The sequence below is a fragment of the Macaca mulatta genome, chromosome 4 (assembly GCF_049350105.2).
Source record: "Macaca mulatta isolate MMU2019108-1 chromosome 4, T2T-MMU8v2.0, whole genome shotgun sequence".
Classification (NCBI taxonomy): Eukaryota; Metazoa; Chordata; class Mammalia; order Primates; family Cercopithecidae; genus Macaca; species Macaca mulatta.
In genome coordinates, this window is record NC_133409.1 from 75843181 (window position 1) to 75866043 (window position 22863).

The 22863-nt window shown below is 40.7% G+C and overlaps 1 protein-coding gene across 24 annotated transcripts in view; it reads left to right on the forward strand.

Annotated features, from left to right (window-relative positions):
- The window catches only part of ARID1B (AT-rich interaction domain 1B), a 448289-nt gene that overhangs the window by 223998 nt on the left and 201428 nt on the right, over positions 1–22863 (forward strand). The gene's annotated exons all lie outside the window — the stretch shown is intronic.

The window sequence follows — 22863 nt, forward strand, 5'->3', positions numbered from 1 at the left end:
ACTGCACTCCAGCCTGGGCGGCAGAGCAAGACTGTGTCTCAAAAAAAAAAATGAGGTGCATTATCTATAAACTGAATCTTGAAAATTAGCCAAAGATATTTAACAAATTTGTAATCCTAATTTAATAACAAAGAAAACAATATTTTTGAAAAGTCAATAAAGTTTACAAAGATCTCTTGTCATGAACAGTGACCTTAGACATATGCATTATTTTACAGTTTACTTTTCTTTCCAACAGAAATATTTTATGGAGAGTGTGTAATGTGTATGCTATGTATGTCATGTATAATAACTGTACCAGGTAGTATGTCAATTCAGATTGCACTGAGCTAACATTTTAGCTTTTGGGCTTCTGTATTCCTGCTGTGAAATATTAACTAGTTGTAGATACCGACATGAGCGTGCTTGTGTGTATGTTGTAGTCCTTCATTTGGGGAAGCTATTGGGTATCTTTGCAGTTCGGTTGCCCCCTTCTAAGTTTCTAAGGTTCATGGGGAAAAAGTGACATGTAACTGTTACATGTTAATACCTCATCATCTCCGAAGTAAAATATAAAAAGCCAATTACTTTTGAGTTACTGTCACAGCCTCTGAATTTAGAAGATGGTTAATCTGTTTTCAGTGGTTCCACAGCTTTGTTCTAAGATGTGTGTTTTCAGTGTTGGTGAGCATCTTCCTGAGTTTTCTGTTTGTTTTCCTTATCAGAAAAGGCACCCCGGGAATAGAGGGGACAGACGGCTAGCACCAGGGCCGTAGCTTCTGGAGCTGGAGGTATTCAGAAGGGCCTCCCATCTGTGGGGCCTGGGCACTGATAAAGCTTGCAGCAGCTGTCTGGCTTCTCTGGAGCAGCCGTGGCCTGTTTCTTCTCCGAGGCCACTGGGCCTTGGAAGACTGCCCTGGCTGTGAGCAGTCCCAGTAGGTTGCAGGCACTGTGCGGTGGGCAACATAAAGGTCAGCACGAGGCACAGTGTTGGAGGGAGCTGTCTGCTGCAGACAGGACTGCCTAGCACCTCTGTGTCACTCTGCAGTTAGCCAAGTTTATGTTTTGGATTTAAAAAAAGAAATCAACTGTGGTTTTAAAAAATAGTATTCAGTGAATTGAAAGACCTTGTAAGTCGTTCTAAAATTCAGATGCCCTGTGTGGGGAGCTGAATTTTTACCAGTGAGCCATTTTAGGCCATAATTTTATATGTATATGCTTTTTTTTTCTCTCTCTCTTTATTTTGAGATGGAGTCTCGCTCTGTCACCCAGACTGGAGTGCCGTGGCGCAATCTCAGCTCACTGCAAACTCTGCCTCCCGGTTCAAGCAATTCTCCTGCCTCAGCTTCCCTGAGTAGCTGGAATTACAGGCACCTGCCATCATGCCTGGCTAATTTTTGTGTTTTTAGTAGAGATGGGGTTTCACCATGTTGGCCAGGTTGGTCTCGAACTACTGACCTCAGGTGATCTGCCAGCCTCAGGCTCCCAAAGTGCTGGGTGGCATAAGCCACCATGCCTGGCACATTTTTAACATATCTAATGAGATCTACATTCTTATTGTGACAAAGGATGGGGAAATTTATTTTTAGCCTCAAGTTTTTAGCAAAAGTATTCTGCTAGCTCAGTATGGTGATTCTGACCACAAGCAGTTATTTCCTATTTTGCAGGATGTGTGTGTAACTTTATATATTAGTTTACAGATAGACGTGATGCTTGGATAACAAAATATATTAGACCTTTAAGGCTATGATATTATACTGTTTTAGATTCTCCGAAATACTGATTTTTCAGACTGGCCATTTAAGTTGTATACGTAAGGATAGTGCCAAACAACAATCCCCAATTTCAAAAATTTTTGAATGTAGTAGGAATAATATTTATTCCATTGACAAGCATGGGTTAGAACCATTGCTCTTTAGTAAAAGCCAGAAACAAAACAGTCTTGTTTCTTTTTGAAGTAGCCTGTTGACTTGTTTCTGTTAACTTTTAAATTTCTGTTGATAAATGTGGATAATATGTCCAAAAATTTATAAAAATCAAATAGAAATTTTAAATTTATCTCTGTAAAATATATAGGCTATCAAACATTTTGCTGAATAGGTAATACAAATATCGAGTGGCACTTATTCAAATTATAAAATAAATATTTGTTGAGTATGTCAGGCTCACAGGGGCCATTGCACCATCACAGAAAGCATTATGTAGGAACATGAAGTTTGTCAGGTGTGTAGAAATTGAGATGCAGTTTTAAACTTTTGGTGATTTTTTTTGGTTCGTGATTTCTGTGCTTGCTTTTTCCGTAAGTACAATTTAAGAATACTTGATGCAGTGAGGGTAGAAATAGTGACTGATTTAAAAAGTTTTTTGCCCTTAATGAAGGGTTAGAATGGGTCACCTGTTTACAGTCCCTGTCGATCCTTGAACTCTGTTCACCGTGTATGTGGGTCTGCATTCTCTTTCAATAACAAGCCAGTGTCAGTCAGATCTGACTGTATATGTAGGTGGTAGGCAGTCTGAATGCAGAATGCGCTAATGGGTTTTAAAGCTTCCAGCATACTCTCTCAGCAGTTTAAATTCCAGAGAATGCCCTTTGATTGTTTCCGGATCTCCATGGAAGAATTTACAAGGCTTCATTATTGATTTACTTCCTCCAAAAGGAGGAAATGATACTTAAACAAATATACAAGGAAAAAAATACCTTCATAAAATGCTTTTCCTAAGTAAAAACCAGTCCTCATTCTTGGATAATCAGAGGCAGCTTTTTTTAAAAAAAAAAAAAAAAAAAAAAAAAAAAACTCTTTTGAAAACATGCGGAAGTCTGTAGGGTGAGCGCACGCCCATTATGGGCAACCTGATTTGGGCCACCCCCTGTGCTCTGTCTCCGATTCTCAACTGTTCCCTCCAGTGTCAGTGACGTTTAGTAACCTGTCCAAGCCCAGACAGAAGACTGAGTCCAGCCCAGGGCTGCCTAGGATTGTCCTCTACCAGTGGACAGAGTGGTGGTCTCTGTGCCCCGGTGTTTCCTCACAGGAGTGCCTGGAGAGGTTCTCTTACCCTGAGCACGGTGTCCCTACCTCTCCCAGCCATGCATCAGTGCCTGCCAGCACATGACGGTTGGGTTGTTCTTACTGCCCTGCCCTGTCAGCCGGGTTTGGGTAGACTGAGGGCAGAAGAGTCAGGGCCACTTGCCGAGACTTAGGTCTGAGCAGACTGACTTTGCAGGGGCCCCCCTGCACTCCTGGAATGTGACGATCATGAGCAGAGGAGGACCTGCACCTTCCTAGGTGCCTCTGTCTCTGAAGAGGGCCCTACTGGTTCCAGAGGGCTTAGGCCTCCAGGTGTACCTGAACACAGTAGGAAGCCTGAGGTGACATATGAATGAGCCCCTGAAAAATGAATTTCATTTTCCTTTCTTCTTCACTTTCTCACTGAAAAGAACTCTGTTTACCTGAAAGGTACAAAAGGAGCCAAAGAGAAGGTAGCGATTTTAAATAGCTGACCTGAACCTTATTTTTACAAAGGACCTATACAGCGTCCTGACTTAGGAACCTGCTGATTAGAATTCTTTATGGACAGAGATGGTCCTGAATAAGCAGCAGAGTTTTGGTAACTTGTGAGCAGGCTGCATTCCAAGGATTAAGTATTTGTTGCTGCAAACCATGTGGTCATACATTGTACTGTAAGTATCTGTTTTGCTCTAAGCCCAGGACACTGTACTAGGAACTGAACAATCTGGGACTAGATCCTCAAGCTTGCTACTTACTAACTTTTTGAGCTTCAGACTTCACTGATACAGACAAGTGCAAGTGAGAAGATGTGCTCAGTGCTTTGCTCAGTGACAGAGTGCCCAAAGATTCAATTATTGTCAGTACTATACCAGCTGCTATTAAGCTATCACCAGATGAGATGGAGAATCTGCAGCCTTGTAACATGTTTCATGTCACTGATGTGGAAGTAGAATTACCAGATAAAATACAGGACACAGAGTTAAATTTGAATTTCAGATAAACAAGGAATAATTTCGTAGCTTAAATGTGTCCTTTATATTACGTGGAACATATTACATAGAATATATTACTCAATCTGGCAGCCCTATAGAAAAGGAATTCACTTTAGTGATGAGAAGAGGCCTCTCTCTCTCTGATATAAGCTGCTGAAAAACCTCAGGACCCTACACAAAATTGGAACGCTTACATTTTAGCTTCCCTAAATCTTTAAACTCTTCAATAGTAGGGGCTGAATCCTTTAACTCTGTAGCAAATTCAAGCACTGCGTGAATAATAGAAATATCTTCTATCCTCCAAAATCTTAATTTTTCTTAATTTTTTTCAAAAGCTTGGGTGGTGAGGAGTAATCTAAGCCACAGGCTGGATGCTGCTTTTAGGCTGTCTCTGCAGGTGGTCACAAAAGCTGTAAGGAATGGCTTCAGAGCTGAGCTCTAACTCAAGTAAGGATTTCTTTTCCTGCAGCAGCGGCATGTCTTGATGAGACTCTAGGGCAACCAGATGGGACTGAGTATTCCGAAATGTCCCCAGTCCCTCTGAAAGGGAATCTTGTGAAGTCAGCCTCAACAACCTACCACCTTCATGGTGTGTCTGGTTAGAGACAGAATGGTAACATTGAAAGAGGTTGTACTGAACCAGAAGGTGAGTCATGGCTCTGTCTCTGGGCCTCCATTTGTTTCTCTACAAAATGGGATAATATATGCCCTCAATGCATTGTTATGGAAACCAAAAATAAACAATAGTCAAATCAAAATATGTAAAAGTATTTTGTAGATTGTGGAGTACTTTAGAGATAGAGGGTATTAAGCCTACTAATACTACTATTATGCTGCATTTTGGGTTTTTTGGAAGTTTTATAAAAAAAGAATGTGAATTTTAACCCATATTAATACCTTATATTAAATTAGATTTTTACTGTATAACAGTTAATAAATTTTGGGAATTGGAATTGCAATTTTACAATTGCATTAATGTCCAAATTAAAACCAGCACCTTCACTGATTGAATGTTTTGTTTTTTAAATCACACATTTGCCTGAATTGTTCATGTTAGTAGATAGCCATGGTAATCTTTTAATCTATGACTTAAAAGTTTCTGAGAAAATATGATGATATTTGATGTTGAGAAGGGAAAAAAGAAATGTGTGTTATTCATAGAGAGTATGCAGTCGGGTGAAGTTGTCTTAGTAAACCTGATTTTTAGCATTACTTAAGACATAAATTCTCAATATTCTCAATCTCCAAGGAATTATTTTCAAACATATTATTTCACAAGCACATGTGAATTGATGTGGTCTATGGGAAGCACCAAAATGGGTATAAAATTGATGGTCTTAAAATTTGTGATTTACCATGCATATTACATTAGTTATTTGTATAAACATGATGTTTTTTCTCTGACAAAATTTAGGGGTTGGGTACTTGATGCATCTAAAGAAACCATAGAAGTTTACGATTATATTACAGATTCCTCTCATGTCTGTGCAAAAACCCTACTCTCTGTGTTACAACTCTTCAACCTATTTCCTATTCTGTAAATAAATGTCTAGGTATTGTAATTATACATGTGGCATCCCTTTTACTTTAGTATTGAAGTAACAATTCTTTATATCGCCACTGTCATGAATTCTTACCTTTGAATAGCACTTTATAGCTTTCAGGATGTTTTCTCTTATTATCTTATTAAATATTTACAATTACCAAGAGGTAAACATGTAGGCATTTTTATCCTCTCTATGTAAGAGGTAACAGATGTAGACAAATTCTTATTTACAAAGTTCAGATGGGAAGTAGTAGAGCTGAGATTTAAACACTTGCATTTTAACTTGTTTTTTTTTTTTTTTTTTGCTGTTATTTCCACCATACCATACTGTTTTCCACAAGAACCATCATTTCTAGAACTTTATATTTAAGTTTACATTAGCATAAAGGAATGTATTTGAATATCTAAAGATTCTCCTATTAAGAATTGGCATGAAACTCTGTATACATATATTATTTCTGAAAGATTTAGTAGAAGACTGCAATTACATAAAATAAACTATAAGCATAAAGACATCATTATCCCAGGGAATTGTTTATCTGCAAATACGAATACTAGAAAAGTGTTTATAAATGTTAGAAGAATGGGTGCAAATAAATTCTTATGGGACAATAATACGGGGTCTATTCTACCTCTTTCTGTTTAAAGCTTAAGAGCAGCCTCGTCGTCGTAACTACTCCAGAGCATGGATTGTGGGTGCTGTGCAGGCTGGCAGTCCTTGCATCTGTGCTTCTTGGTATGGATAGAAAGCAACTCTGAAGATGTTCGTGATGTGACAGTAGAGTGTGCCTAGATCTAGCTTTTCTATTTTGCTCTCCTCTCCCAATCTTGTTCTCTTTTTTTATTTGGGGCGGTGGGGCGGGGCCGGGACAGAGTTTTCACTCTGTCCCCCAGGCTGGAGTGCAGTGGTGCGATCTCTGCTCACTGCAACCTCTGCCTCCTGGGTTCAAGCGCTTCTCCTGCCTCAGCCTCCCCAGTAACTGGGACTACAGGCACCCGCCACCACGCCCGGCTAATTTTTTTTTTTGTATTTTTAGTGGAGATGGGGTTTCACCGTGTTAGCCAGGATGGTCTGGATCTCCTGACCCCGTGATCCGCCCGCCTCGGCCTCCCAAAGTGCTGGGATTACAGGCATGAGCCACCGTGCCCGGCTCTTGTTCTCTTTTGAAAGAAGTTGAGAAAAGTTCCAAGAGGTGGAAGGGGCAGGAGGAATGACCGCTGCGAGCTGAGCGCGGCTGTGCAGCCAACAGCAGCCTCACACCGGTGAACTCATCCTGAGGCTGGAGATGGGCTTTCTCCAGCTCCATTGTTGAGCGGGGGAGCCGCGATGGAAGCAGCACCGCGCATGAAAGTTGCATGTCTTTATTCATGTCTAAAGTGGTCTGTTTAACAGTAGTAGGGAGAAAATAAACAACTGCATTTTCTCTGGTCCTCTATTCTGTGATAAAATGGCAACTCCGAGCTGTATTTATTCTGTCTGGAAAAGAGGAAGAAAGCATTCTTTTCCTCCAATTATGGTGGAACGCGGCCCTTGAGAAAATACTGTGGAGCCTTTTCAGCAGGCTTCGCTGGCGTGAGAACATGTTCCAAGTACCTCAGCAGAGCTACTGGAAGGAATGCAAGGTGGGACAGGGGGAATTTTTTATGTTCCTGTCTTCAGCTGTGACTTTAGCTTCATGTGACATGTCCTCAAACCTTCTGGGCCAGCGACTTTCAACCCTGGTGGCCGTGGTAGTGCTGCAGTCACACTAGCCTGGAGACTGGATGCTCCATGAGCCCTGTACTTACGTATGAGGCACAGCTGCTTTCCAGTGTAGGGATTTACTGTAATGGTCAGTACATTAGGATTTCATTTAAAACCTTCATATTAACTAGTTATCCTTGGGATATGGTGGTTAACAGCATGTAATCATAGTCAGATAAAGCCCAACCGTGCACACAAGTTATGTGACGTTGGAAAGGATTCTTGATTTCTGTGAGTTATAACTTCCTCATGTATACAACGAAGGTCACAATCCCCTCTGTAACAGTGGCTCTTCAAAAGGTTAGAGGAGCCAGGGTGTGACCCTGGCACTTAAAGACCCAATAAAGCAGTCACCATCATTGTTGTTGTTGCAGTCAGCAAATACAAAACAAGAGCTGCTCTCGCAGGGGGTTCAAGACATTGTCACTCTCTTTTCCATTTTTGCCATTGGTTTCCCACACTGATGTTAGTGGTGAAGAGCCTAAGAAACCCAGGCAGCAGGATGTTCCGTTAGGAAGCATGAGTGTTTGTGTTGTCTGGGTACATGAGCACACAGGTGCCACTGAGCCCCGTCAGCAGCTCACCTTTTCAGCAGGTATTTAGGACCTGCCTGCCTCTCAGTGCCAGCACACTTTGAGGCACTAGGAACACAGCAGTGGAAAAACAATTCCATTGTTCGGCCTCCCAAAGTGCTGGGATCACAGGCTTGAGCCACAGTGTCCGGCCTAAATACCCATTTCTAATAAAGCATGCCGAAATTAGAAATCACAGTTGCTGCTCTCAGGGAGCTTGTGTTCTAAAGGAGAAAGACAACCAATAAATTAAAAAGATAATATCAGAAAGACATGCTTGCTATGCATAGAGTGAAATACACTGACATGGAGTGAGTGAGTGAGTGGGAGGCTAATTTCTTTCGGGCAGTCAGAGAAGACCTGGTGGAGGAAATAAATCTGCAACTAAAATGTGAAGGAGAAGGAGCCACCTAGGCAAGGGTTTGACAGGAGAGCATTCCGGGTAGAAGGATGGCCGAGGAAAAGGGCCTGCTACAGGAATGGGTGGGACGAAACTGGAGGTGGATCCTGGGAGGTTGGAGAGGGAGCGAGCCCGGGCCAGAGTCTCCCTCCTTGAATGAATTCTAGAGCTGACTGGAGCCTGCAGACTTCTTTGCCATGTTTCTGAATAGCACTCCAGAAAAATCACTGTGAACCACAGTAGGCTGCTTTGCCTCTGGAAACTTACCTTAGTTATCAAATGGAGATCTATTTTATATCTGTTTCTTTGTGATGGGGATGTGAGAACAGTAAAGTAAATGTTAAAACATCCTGTGTACTATGAACCGAGAAGAAATATTGTGAAGTACTGTGTCATATTTTATAGTCTGAAAATAATTATAGGACTAATCCTAAAATCCTGATTTCACATGTAGTTATTTACTTGGTATTTAGCATGCTATATGGATGTGGAACAATGTTCTTACATTTTCCCACCAGCATTTTGGGGGTAGAACGAGTGATTCCTCCAATAATTATGTTGGATTTACACCCTTTCTGAACACCCATTTCTAATTCTTCTTTTTTTTTTTTTTTTTGAGACAGTGTCTTACTCTGTTTCCCAGGCTGGAGTGCAGTGGTATGTTCTCGGCTCACTGCAACCTCTGCCTTCCAGGTTCAAGCGATTCTCATGCCTCAGCCTCCTGAGTAGCTGGGATTACAGGTGTGCGCCACCACGGCCAGCTATAATTTTGTATTTTCAGTAGAGATGGGGTTTCACTGTGTTGGCCAGGCTGGTCTCAAACTCCTGACCTCATGTGATCTACCTGCCTCGGCCTCTGAAAGTGCTGGTATTACAGGCGTGAGCCACTGTGCCCCACCTAAACACCCATTTCTAATAAAGCATGCCCAGGTTAGAAATGACTGTTGTGGCAACATTTCATAGCATCTTAAATGCTCTAGAACACACTTTATAGCTATCAGTTTCTTTAGAACTTGAAACACATTTAATCTCTAAAGCTGTTCTCTTAATGTCATGCAGCAAGGAAACGGGGTGGGCGTGGATGCTTGGCTGAGCACATGCTGTGTTCTAGCTTCTTTTTCTTCTCTTTTTTTTTTTTTTGAGACAGAGTTTTGCTCTTGTTGCCCAGGCTGGAGTGCAGTGGCGCGACCTCGGCTCACTGCAACCTCCGCCTCCTGGGTTCAAGCAATTCTCCTGCCTCAGCCTCCCGAGTAGCTGGGACTGCAGGCACACGCCACCACACCTGGCTAATTTTGTATTTTTAGTAGAGACGGGTTTTTCTCCATGTTGGTCAGGCTGTTCTCGAACTCCTGACCTCAGGTGATCCACCCTCCTTGGCCTCCCTAAGTGCTGGGATTACAGGCGTGAGCCACCACGCCCGGCCCTGGGTTCTTTTTCGAAGATATCTTTGCCACAGCACCCAGATTGAAATGGTCACATTTTGAAGGTGAAGGGACTGTTGCTCCGAGAGGGGTCGCTCATGAGTAGTGGAGCCAAGATTGAATCTGTATTAATTCGGAGCTCAGTCTCTGTCAGGTCCCCCTCAGTCTACCTGGGTAAATATGAGAAGAGCAGGCTTTCATCTGAACCATCCTCTGACCAGCCGCAGATGACGTGAGGTTCTGGTTCACTTGGCACATTTTGTCTGATGTCTCCTTTCTCGGGGAGAACAGCCTGAGAGACCGACTGTCGAAGCAGCTACTTCATGGTCTCCTGTTTTAAGTTACTAAATGTCCCAAAAGAATGTGGCAGACATTTGTTACCAAGCATTTAAAATGCCAGGGAACCTCATTTGATATCTTAGTACTACATCTGAGCTATATGAGGGTTTGTATTTATATTGACAAAAACGGAAAACAAAATGAGAAAGTGGAAGTTTTTGTATTTTTATTGACAAAAACGGAAAACAAAATGAGAAAGTGGAAGTTTTTGTATTCCTGGGCTTATAAGCATTTAAAATGCAGTTGTCCCCCTCTTTGCCCTTGGTGGATTGACTCATTACTTCAGCTTTAAGATTCCAAGAAAGTGGAGCCTGTGGCAGGTGGTGAAGCAGGAGATGATGGTCTCCTAGAATCCCCCAGGAATTCGGCTGGAGGAGAGATGGACTGAGTTTTGGCGATAGGTTGCACACCTTACCAACAGCAGGCGGCGAGGTCTCTGCACCCTGCTCGTTTCCAAAGGTGCCTCGTTGTATTACTGAGAGGGCGTGCAGGTGAATGAAAATGTGTCCACACAGCTCCTGCTCTGCCTGTGCCGTTGGGTTGCTGTCTTTTAGCTGGGAGAGTATATTTCAAAGTGCTTTATAAATTGCAAAGTATGGTAGAAATAAATATTAGCTTTAGTAACTAGAACTTAGGAAAGTTCCTCATGTTTCCTGATTGCCAAGTCGGGATGAGAAATAGATTTCATAATTATGATACAACTTGCTATCTTGAGATAAATATTTAACTTTGAAAGTTAAACATGGTATTTTTGAAATTTTATTATTTTATGTTCATTTTGCAGATCTCTATACCTCTAGTTTTGAAAAGAATTTCTCCCAAAGGTATCTTTATGTTATCTTTACTCTGTTTACTGTTTTAGTTTGGAGGCTTCTCCTTTAACCTGTGGATTCTAAAAGCCTTCTAATCTGTGAGAGGACTAAAAATTTCCATATGTTAAATTTATTCTTATACAAAGTTGACACTTGTAATACACAAACCTGCTTTGCATTTATAGGAGGGAAACAAAGTTAACAGTTTCTGAGGCTTCCTCATTCTATTTTATGATCTATTTTATGGTTGTGATACATTTGTCCTTGGGAAATGCCTTAAAAACATTAAAATAATTTCTTAGAATTGCTAAATAGTTGCTGGTGTATTTTAATTTAGTCTGCCTGAAACTGTTAATTTGATCTTTGATTCAGCCCATTTTTGTTGAGCATCTGCTGTGTTAGAAGTGAAGCTGCAGTAATGAACAGGAAACAGACCTGCCCTCATGTTACTTTATAATTCGGTGGGAGAGAACATCTTGCAGGTAAAATGCAAATTGATAGATAGGATTATGTAGAAAACAGTGTTAATCTTTCCTTAAGTAGGTGGACATCTCAGTGACATCTTAGACTTGAAGGACAAGTAGCCAGGCACGAGAATGAGAAGAGAACTGTAGGCAGAGTGGACAGCTGAGACCAGAAACATGCCAGGGCATGGTGTAGTCCAGGAATTCCAAGGAAAGCAGCATCCATTAGGGAAGGAAGCATAGGAAGTGGGAGGCTGGGAGGCTGGTAGGGAGTATAAAGGCTAGGGCCCCATCACAGAGGGGCTTTGAAGCGCCTGTGAGGAGGTTAGCCTTGATCCTGAGAGCAAGAGGAAGCCATTGAAAAGAGATTTTATTTTCGCCTGGGACATGACCTGAGTACACTTGAATTTCAGAAAGATCCTTCTGACTGCCATGTGGAGAATGGATTGCAAGGGACCAGACTGGAGCTAAGGATGCTCCTGGAGGATTTTGTGTATGGACAACACAGCCATGCAGTTTGGGTCCTGCAGAGAGTGAGGGAGCATCATGTGAATGCCTGGCCCCCACCTCAAACTGTACATCCCGGACAGCCTTACATGGGGGCTCTGACAGAGGAGAAATTGTAGACATTTGTGATTGAGATTATTGTGGTCTAGATTTAGGCAGCAACAGCAGAGGTGGAGAAAAGCAAGACAATCCACAGGCCTTGTAATGTATGGCTGTAAAGGCGAGGGAGGGAGAGGAGGAGCCAGGGAGATACCTGGTTTTCTTACTGGGCTTATCTGCCTGGATAAGGGTACATGGGAACAGGAACAAGGTCATTTTTTGTTTCATCCTCAAAAGGGAATGGACTACTTACAGTAAAGTGTTAATGGCAGCTAAATTAAGTAACATCGTGTCTTCTTATTTATTTGTTTATTTTTTAAGAGTTAGAGTCTTGCTTTGTTGCCCAGGCTGGGGTGCAGTAGCACCATCATAGCCTAGGGGTGCCTAGCCTATGGGGTGCAGTAGCACCATCATAGCCTCTACCTCCTTGGCTGAAACAATCCTCCTGCCTCAGCCTCCCAAGTAGCTTGGACTACAGGTGCGCACCACTGTTCCTGGCTAATTTAAAAATATTTTTTTCATTTTGGCCGAGAGTTCAAGGCAAGGCAGGAGGATTGCTTAAGCCCAGGAGTTCAAGACCAGCGTGGACAATATGGTGAAATCCCATCTCTACAAAAAGGACAAAAATTAGCTGGGTGTGGTGGTGCATGCCAACAGAATAAAACCCTATGTCAAAACAAACAAACACAAATACAAACAAAAAACAACAACAACAATTTTTTTGTAGAGATGGGGTCTGGCTATATTTATATTGCCCAGGCTGGTCTCGAACTCCCAACCTCAAGCAATCCTCTCGTTCTCCTGAAGCCCTGGGATTACAGGTGTGAGCCTTTTATCTCTGCCTTTTATCTGTCCAAATCCAAGATTTTTTAATCTGTCCAAATCCAAGATTAACATTAGGGCACATGCTATGATGTTTTCCATGGAAATGTCTTCAATTTGGGAAATTAAATATAGGCCAAAAAAGAACTTGAACTCTAATACTGCCTTGTAAATTATATGTTTGCTAAGTGTTTAGCAAGTGAAATCATTTTGCAGCCCTAAAATGTTAAATGAAGCCATTTTGTTCTTCCTGTGAACACATGTTAGAAACAGAGATCTAAGTGATAAAATACCATAATTTTGCTTGATTTTACGAAGTGTAATTTCTTGACAAAAAGGCTCAAAGAACACTGGGGCCATGGAAGGAGATTAAATATTAATTTTATTTCGTAGATTTTGAAATTTTAAAATATAAATTGTAATTTAAAAGATAAAGTTGGTCTCTTTTATAAGAACTCCCCCCGAAATGATAGTTACCTTAAATTTAGAAACGTGCTCGGAACAGCCAAGCACTTGGACTTGGCTGTGTGAACTACTTGAGCCTCCCCTGAGGCTGGAGTGCTTTTATTGCCGGTGTTAGGAGAGGGTGTTGGGAAAGTATACACTTTGTACCATATTGCTTATAATTATGTCAGTTTTCAGCAGTAAATGTTAGAAAGAATTTAATTGATTCTTTAGTTTTTTGTGTGTGTACTTTTCACGTGTAGTATTATTTCTTTTTTCTTTTTCTGTTTTTTTTTTTTTTTTTGAAACGGAGTCTTGCTCTGCTATCCAGGCTGGAGTGCAGTGGCGTGATCCCGTCACACTGCAACCTCCGCCTCCCAGATTCAAGCGATTCTCCTGCCTCAGACTCCTGAGTAGCTGGGACTACAGGTGGGCACTACTATGCCTGGCTAATTTTTGTATTTTTAGTAGAGATGGGGTTTTACCATGTTGGCGGGGCTGGTTTGTTATTTTGTTTTTGTTTTTTGGAGACGGAGTCTTGCTCTGTCGCCCAGGCTGGAATTCAGTGGTGGGATCTCGGCTCATTGCTACCTCCGCCTCCTGGGTTCAAGCAATTCTCCTCTCTCAGCCTCCCGAGTAGCTGGGATTACAGGCATGGGCCACCAAGCCTGGCTAATTTTTTTTTAATTTTTAGTAGAGACAGGGTTTCACCATATTGGCCAGGCTGGTCTCGAACTCCTGACCTTGTGATCCGCCCACCTTGGCCTCCCAAAGTGCTGGGATTACGGGCGTGAGCCACCGTGCCAGGCCCTTATGTAGTGACATTTCGAACACAAAAGATTTATTTGTATCAAAAATGACAATATTTACTGGGTTGCCAGGGAGAATAGTTAAGTTGTAGCTCGAGATGAAAAGCCCAGAGTAGGCGAGTAAGGAAATAATTGGTAAAACTTATTTCTCCGCAGGACTTCTGTTAGTGATTTGTTCGTGAACTTTTGAAAGGAGCAATGGCAGTTCCTCCCCTGATCTCCTTTCTACTCACCACATCCCAACACCGTAAAGTTTATGAGCAGAGGAATTTAACATAATGCATTTTAAGTTCATAAACTAACAAAATAACTTCAGATCTTTTAAAAATGCTTTTTAGAAGTTTGCCCTGCATTTCTACCTTTTTCACCACGTTCTGTCTCCTCAGCTACCTCCTAACTCCCAGAACTTAAAACTCTCTGGGGTCACTTTCCACGAATAGTTTTTGACTTTGTTTCTTATGCTTTGGAAATGTATGCCATAGCGACGTTGCTATTTTAAGAGGCTTTTATATGTTCACGTTTTCTTCCTCTTTTCTTTCTGTCTTCCCTTGCCCTTCCTTCTATTCCCCTTCTTATTCTTGCCACCCCAGACATCCCCCATTGAGAGAGCCAGGGAAAATACACTCCTTTGCCCTTGCTATTTCGTGGAAGTTCAGTGGTATCTGATCTCACTATTACGGAAACGTACAGCACATATTCTTACCTCAGGGAACTAAGATTTAGAGACCATCTGGAACCATCTCTGAGCTCTGTCATTGATGGGCAGTTCCACACAATCTGTTGATTGATAATGTTATATCAGAGCCTCAGTGTATTGCAAGCCGTTTTATGGAAATGCTGGTGATGAGAGTAACCTGATGTGACATGGTGCATGTGGAATACTGTCTTAGGTCCTCCCCGACCCCCCTCCCTCCCTCCCTGCCTCTCTCCTGGGGCAACAAAATGACCATTCTGAAGAGAGAAATTATATTTAAAGAATTGTAGCATAAGGTTGAAATTATATTGTTTTATAAACTATCACTACAGTATAGAGATGTCACTGGAGAGCAGTACCAGTTAAGCAGCCATCCTTTGCATATGCCTAGGAGAATGTTTTTAATAACTAACCTAGTTACCAATAAACACACAGTTTTAATTTATTTCAGTTACTAATCATTAGGAAATTTCTTTAGGTTTTTTTAACATTGGAATGATGTCAACAAGAAATGTATAATCAGAAGGAAGAAATACTTTACTTCGCTGCAGATACTCGGAGCAGCATGTAGTATTTTAATAGACCAGAGAAGAGCCTGTACTATTATCATTTTTTGTGAAGAAGCTTTCAGCACACAGCTGCAATTTCTAAATTGAATTTTTTATTTTAGAGTGGAAAAAGGAGACTTTATTCACAAGAAAGTTTACTTACCAGAAATTTTTTGTCTTTTTTCATGCGGAAGTAATCTTAAATTACTCTTGCTTAAATGGAAATGTTATCAGTTTTCTAAAGAAAAAATGCTGTGTATTCTGGGCACATGCATGTACACACACACACACACACACACACACAAAATCAAAGTTTATCAGGCATGATAAACTTGATAAACATTGATATGGTCCCATCCTTTAACTTTGTAATTCTGCTTTTGAGAATGTTTCCTAAGGAAATAATCCAAAATGTTGGGGACATGGGACAGCTGTGTGTATAAAGGCATTTCTTGGTATCTTATTTAGACTAGTGAAAAATTGGAAACACCCCTAAAGGACTCATGGAAGGGACATAATTTAATGAATTTTCACACATGCCTTCAAATGGAAATTTTATGAGACTAAAGATAGTGGTTACTAAAACTTTCAGGAAGTTAGAAAAATGCTTTTTAATGTTAAATTTAAATTCAGGAATTTTCCCAAGTTTTCTAAATTTTCTGTATTTGTACTTATATTACTTTCATAATGAAGAGAAAGAATCCTGAAATGTTATTCTTTTCTGCTTTTTAATTGTTTAATAAGTATTGAAAATTGCTGCCAGACTGGGGTCAACGATTTTTGGCACTCTAAAGCTTTTCTTTAAATACATTAATGTTTTCTACATATTTTGGAAATGTTTTGTTAATTTAAAGTGAACCATTTAGCTTCTGTTACAGATTTGCACGTGTACACATAGACACAGTGGAAAGGATGAGCCCTAGAATTTGAAATATTAAAATAAAAAGAAAGTAGAGAATTATAAGAAATGAGTCAGAGAGTTTTTACAAGAAGATAATTGCAAAGAAAAATTTGTGGAACATCAGTGTTTTTGAAGTTCCACAAGAATTTTTGCAGCAATAGTTAAGGAAGCCCTAAGTTTTAAAAGCTTTTTAAAGTTTAAATTAAGCAAAGAGCTTCATCAAAACATTTAAATTCTGCAAATAAGTGCTATTACAGAGATGCATAGGTTTCTTTTTCCTTTTCTTGCTTTCCCTCTCTTCCTCCTTCCTTCCCTTTCCTTCCCACTTTTTTGTTGTGGTAAAATATACATGACATAAAGTTTGCTCTTTCATCTATTTTTAAGCACGTAGTTCAGTGGCATTAAGTACATTCACATTGCTGTGTAGCCGCCACCACCATCCATCCATCTCCAGAAGTCTTTTCATCATTCCAAACTGAAATTCTGTACTCGGTAAACACTAACTCTTCACTCCCTCAGCCATGGCTACCCCATTTTACTTTTTGTCTCTCTGAATTTGACTACTCTAGGGACCTCCTGTAATCTTTCTCTTTTTAACCTCGATGCTGCTTATTATTGAAAGCCATTCCCTCATTCCAAAGTTGCTGTTGTCTTCTATCTTCAAAGGCTCTGGTTCAGAGTCCATGTAGGGGGTTAAAAAACACAGATTTGCACCCTGATCTGTTCAGCTTAACTCAGACATCATTTTCTGACTGGGACACCTGATCACTGTGATTGTGATTTTTCATTACTGCAATCCCTATTAGTTGGAAGGATTTTAGGCAAATGTGACTTTGAGTTGGGTGGGAGGGAGGTGGTGGGAGGCCTTACCAAGCGTGGCTCACTTAGCAGCGCTGATGCCCATCTCTCTGTAGAAGAGACCTCTGGGTACGGGGTCGGCGTGGGGGGTGGGGGTGGCACTCAGATGACAGCATGGGCCTTCACTGGTCATCCCGACAGTGACTTGTCTGAGATCTCACAGTTTGTAATGGGTGGTGGTGCTGGGAGCTGGCAAGTTTCAGTATGACACTGGCACACCCACCTTCCCAACTACTTCCAGCTGCCTCCAGTGTTAAGATATTTGGGCTTCCTTTAAGAATATAGTTTAGTTACAATCGCAAAGAAGGTCATTAATTCACTGGGTTAGCTTTTAGGCTGACCCTTCATATAGTAAAATAATCTGCTTCTTTGTAAACACCAGTCATTCCTCTGTGCTTGGCCTAAAAATATTCTTCAGATAGGGTTTAGGAGAAGGAAGCCCTCTGGTCACTGAACTGAAGCAACCATCAGCTACAGAGACAGTAGTGCTCACAGTCTTTTGTAGGAAACTATAATTGTTGATGAAAAACTGCAAGATTTCACTGGAAAACACAGTAGTTTTGTGTTGAATAAAATGGAGGTACAGTAAGGGAAGTGAGGCTTCAAGGTAGTAATGGCATGCAAGTGAGTGTTTTTGAGCAGAGAAGTGATATGCACAAGGCTGTTAGTATGAGGAACTCTTCTCTAAATGACCTGGAGGAGATGACTAGAGGCAGGGAGGCCAGTGAAGAAATAGACAGAATAGTGGAAAAGTTGGCCCTAAACTAGGTGATAGTACTGAATATAGAAAGTACATTTCTCTTAGTTGAAAGGACCTAGAGACAAGTGTAGTTTCTAGACTGGGTTCTACATATATAGTTTCATTCAGCAAGTATTTATTGTATGTTACTTTATTAGATATAAAAGCTTTATCTGAGCAGCGCATACTCTCGTGAACGTCATAGCTAATATGATGCAAAATGCTCATCGGTTGAGACATTTCACTAATGTTTGATAGTGGTAATATTCATATTTGTTAATATGCTTTTCTAAGTGTTTTATATGCATTTATTTGTCGAGTCCCTTACGACGTCTCTGTGCTATACAGTTACTTCTATGGCACCTCTTTGCAGAGGTGGGACAGCAAGGCACAGAGAGGTTAAGTAAGTCGTAAGTTCAGTCCCTGTAGGGCCAGGATTTGAACACAGGTTGTCAGCTACACAAAGACTGTGAAATTCTGCTCTTTGGTAATTTATGACGCAATCTTTTAGTAACTCTTACCCCTTCTCATATAAAAGAGTGTTAGGGAAACCTAGAATAAGAAGAGAATTTCTAAAATGAAGTATCGTGAACTGCTTGGATTTTCTTAGCAACAGGAGGGAACCTAAAATGATGACACTCGTACCACTTATTCACTGCTTTTCACTCAGGGGTTTTGTTTTCGTTTTTCTCTGTCTTTAGGTAACCTCGAATAGGGCTGAGCTATTATTTACTCCTGATCAGTAGAATTCTAGGCTTCTAACTTGGTTAACATTTATGCATTGCCTGTTTGTTTTGTTTTATGTTTTTTGTTTTTGTTTTTTGTTGTTGTTTTGTTTTGTTTTGTTTTTGAGACAGTCTAGCTCTGTCGCCAGGCTGGAGTGCAGTGGCGTGATCTTGGCTCACTGCAACCTCCACCTCCCAGGTTCAAGCAGTTCTTCTGCCTCAGCCTCCCGAGTCGCTGGGATTACAGGCAAACACTGCCACACCCAGCGAATTTTTGTATTTTTAGTAGAGACGGGGTTTCACCATGTTGGCCAGGATGGTCTTGATTTCCTGACCTCATGATCCGCCCACCTCAGCCTCCCAAAGTGCTGGAATTACAGGAATGAGCCACCGCTCCTGGCCTGTTTTTTCTTTTTTCTTCTTTTTCTTTTCTTCTTCTTTTTTTTTTTTTAACTGTTCTCATGTAACAAGGCTTCTTTTCAGTTTAGGCAAATTAACTTGTGTCAGTTTATCTAAATTGAAATTTTGCATGTGTGAAACTGAAAAATCTTTCCCAAGTGCTTAATCCTTCACTATAAGAAAGTAGGTGTGGGCCGGGCGCAGTGGCTGGCGCCTGTGATCCCAGCACTTTGGGAGGCCGAGGCGAGTGGATCATGAGGTCGGGGAATCGAGACCATCCTGGCTAACATGGTGAAACACCGTCTATACTGAAAGTACAAAAAATTAGCAGGGCTTGGTGGCGGACGCCTGTAGTCCCAGCTGAGGCAGGAGAATGGCCTGAACCCGGGAGGCAGAGCTAGCAGTGAGCGGAGATCACACCATTGCACTCCACCTGGGCGACAGAGCCAGACTCTGTCTCAAAGAAAAAAAAGAAGAAAGATAGTAGGTGTGACCTCTTTTGTTTTTAGCTATGAAATTGCTACTTTCCTATTTTTCCTTCTGTAGGAAATCTATAGATTGTGATCACTAATAGAACTATCACAGGAAATTACTAGTTTAACTTTTTAATGAAGGAAAGAGGAGATGAGTCATGCAGTTAATTGCAACAGCCTGGTCGGAAGGCCAGGACACCTCTCATAGTTTTTCTTTTTTTTTCTTTTCCCTATGGTGTGTGTTTTTTGGGTTTTGCTTTGGGGGGGGGGTGTAGAAAGGGCAAATTGAATGGAGAAAGCATTCTGCACTTTTTTTCATTTGTTCTGCTTTCTCTTTTACCTTTTGTTTTTAGTGCAGGTACGATAAACTCTTGGTGACTAATCATGGTCAAGGATTTCCGTATTCTTGTCATTAAAGCTTGTATATATTATTGAAATTTAAAGAGTTGGAAAAATGAACAAAAGATAATTAGATTGCTATCTGAGAATTTTTTAGTTCCTTCAAGCTCTAATTAATTGTCCAAAAAGTATTGTAGTTCTATGATAAATTCCCTTCCATATGAATTCTACACCTTTAGTCAGTAGTTAGAGCCAAAAACAAATTATGTAGCTGTTATGCCTTGATTAGTTAAAATGAACTAAGTGGAAAAATTGAAAAGAAAGCTTAATTGGTGTGAAGTATTGCATTATTTTATGCTATGGGAATTTTTATGGTGAAGTATAAAATGAAAATGTGATATAAATTCACTTTAAAGTCTTGAGGAAAGAATTCTTGTCATTAGAAAGTTATGTTTTTATGAACCATGGTCCATGAACAATCATATCACAGTAGACATAATGGTCCATAGTTTGACTGTAGTTGTATTTTATGTATTTTTGTATAGTGTTAATGTGAATATTATCAGAGGATTTGTCTTTTATCACAAATGAATCTACATGCATAAGCACCATAAGACATTACTATTGTCTTTCTCTACTACCTTATTTTGGTTGATACCTGTGCTGCATTTTTCAAAAGGTACAGTTATTTCTCAGAATTTATGACAATAAGGAACCCACAGATTCAGGAAGCATACTGCATTCCAGGAGTGAATAAGAAATCTATGCCTAGACTGAAGCTATAGAACATCAAAGACAAAGGGAAAGTCTAGAAAGCAGCCAGAGAAAAAGCGCAGCTCATCTATAAAGAAACAGACTGGCAGTAATACCATGGAACTCAGAAGAAACACATAAATTTCTATAAAATCGCAATCTAGCAAGACTATTTCAAGTACTGTTCAAGAATTATGACAAGATGAAAACATTTAGAGATAAACAACAGCTGAGGGAGTTTTAGCAAAGATCTCTGAAATTCCTCTGAAAGAACTTCTGCAGCATCTAATTAAGACAAAGGAAAATTATCCCAGAAGGAATACCTGAGATGTGAGATGGAATAGTAAACAGATAGAATGGCACAGTAAAGCCAAACAGACATGATATAACATAATTATTGTGCTTAATTTGTGGACTTAAAAGCAAAAAAAAACTGAAATGACATGAGTTAGTCCATGTTGAAGAAGTCCACCAGGCAGTTGTGAGAACACGGGAGTGGGGCGATAAGGCAATTATGAGGGCTCCATTGTCAGCAAACAAGTCAAGTGTAAACTAAGAACAAAGTCACTTAGATTGAGAATACATGATGAGGATTAGGACTACCTTTGGTGAATATATGGTATACTGGAGGCTAACCAAGGGCTCCCTGGTATGCACAGGCTGCCTGTATGCAACTGGCCTTGGTTGTCAGTAGTTGACTGTAACTAACTGTAAATATAAGATATTATTGGGATGGTATCCTATAGTACAAAGAGTAACAGCCAGGGGGCAAGAGACCTAGGCTTTAGTCTAATTTCCTCAAATAATTAATTTTACGTGAACTTAGACAAGTCATTTGGCTTCCGTTTTCCTCATCTGTGAAATAAGAAGTTGTACTGTTAATATCCAGTGTTCATTTCAGATCTATGAATAATACTGCAAATTAACAATGAAAGCAACAAATGTGCGCAAATAATAGGAATGGTATGGGACCTTACGTGGTGAAGTTTTTAAGTATGGCATGAAGTTTTTTGTTTTTTGTTTTTTTTTTGAGATGGAGTTTCGCCCCTGTTGCCCAGGCTGGAGTGCAATGGCATGATCTTGGCTCACCACTGCCTCCACGTCCTGGGTTGAAGCAATTATCCTGCCTCAGCCTCCCGAGGTCTGAGATTACAGGCATGCACCACCATGCCTGGCTAATTTTGTGTTTTTAGTAGAGATGGGGTTTTTCCATGTTGGTCAGACTGGTCTTGAACTCCCGACCTCAGGCGATCTGCCCACCTCAGCCTCCCAAAGTGCTGGGATTACAAGTGTGAGCCACTGCACCCTGCCAGCGTGAAGTTTTGAACTTGCCATTTTGCCACTCTAGTGCTGCCTAAGGCACTTTGAAGGCAGTAATTGCAGAGGCATTTAGTGCCTTCAAAACTCAGTCCCAACCTAGGTTCCTCACCCTCTGAGATGATCCCAGGAGTGGCCTCCTCTGTTGCATGACATTTAGATCCAGAGCTCTCTGAAGCCTATGGACTTAGTACCATTCATATGAGATGGAGTGATGGCAGGAAAAGAATTCTGTGTTGCAACTGTTGTGCCTTGAAGTTGAGACCTCAGTCGAAGGTAATGATAAAAATAGAAATGCTAGGTGCTTTATTACTGCTTCATATCTACTTCCTTGGGTTAGTTAAAAGGCATTTACCAGATTAGTTAACACTGAAAACAGGATCTGTCACGAGCCAGGTATTTCAGTGTGTGTTTTGCATTTTGCTCAAAGTGACCCTGGTATCCAGCACTCACATTAAATACCACAGGATGATTTTGGTTAAATGTCTACTGAAGGTTGAGGGGTGCCTGCACACAATCTCATGGACTTACCTTTTTTCCTCTACTGACTAGAAACTGATTGCACTATAGCCAAATTACATATCAGCACGAAGGGAATTCAGTGGCAGGCCTGAACAGAATAGAAGTGACAAGCAAAAATCAATGAAAGGAGTCAGCCACTTGAGTCTGTTCAGTAACACAGGCTAGCACTATGGGAATCTTATACTCGGTGCTTTGCTCAAGATCAATTCCTTGACTTTGTACATTGCTAATGCACACACAAAACCTTTGGGCATCATGAAATTTTTGATGACATTATTGAATATTTGAATATTGCTGTTTTTTTTTGTTTCTGGTGACTAGCATATAAACCTGCTTTCTTTGGGGGACAAAAGAAAGGTATGAAACTTAAAACACAGCATGTATTTTCTGCTACTGAATCCAAAGGAAACAGATCTTAGATGCTACTGAGGGAGCATGTGACTAATGACTAAGGCTTGGCCAGCCATTAGCTCTTGCCTGGTTAAACTCCACAGACTTTGGAGTCTAGCAATATTGTCAACATCATGTGTCCATTATTAGAACTCTTGGTGGTGACATTCTGGGCAAATTATTTCTGTTGACCAGTCTCCCTTGGTTCTTAGCTTTTGTGCAATTCTGGTTCTCCACTACAGATTCT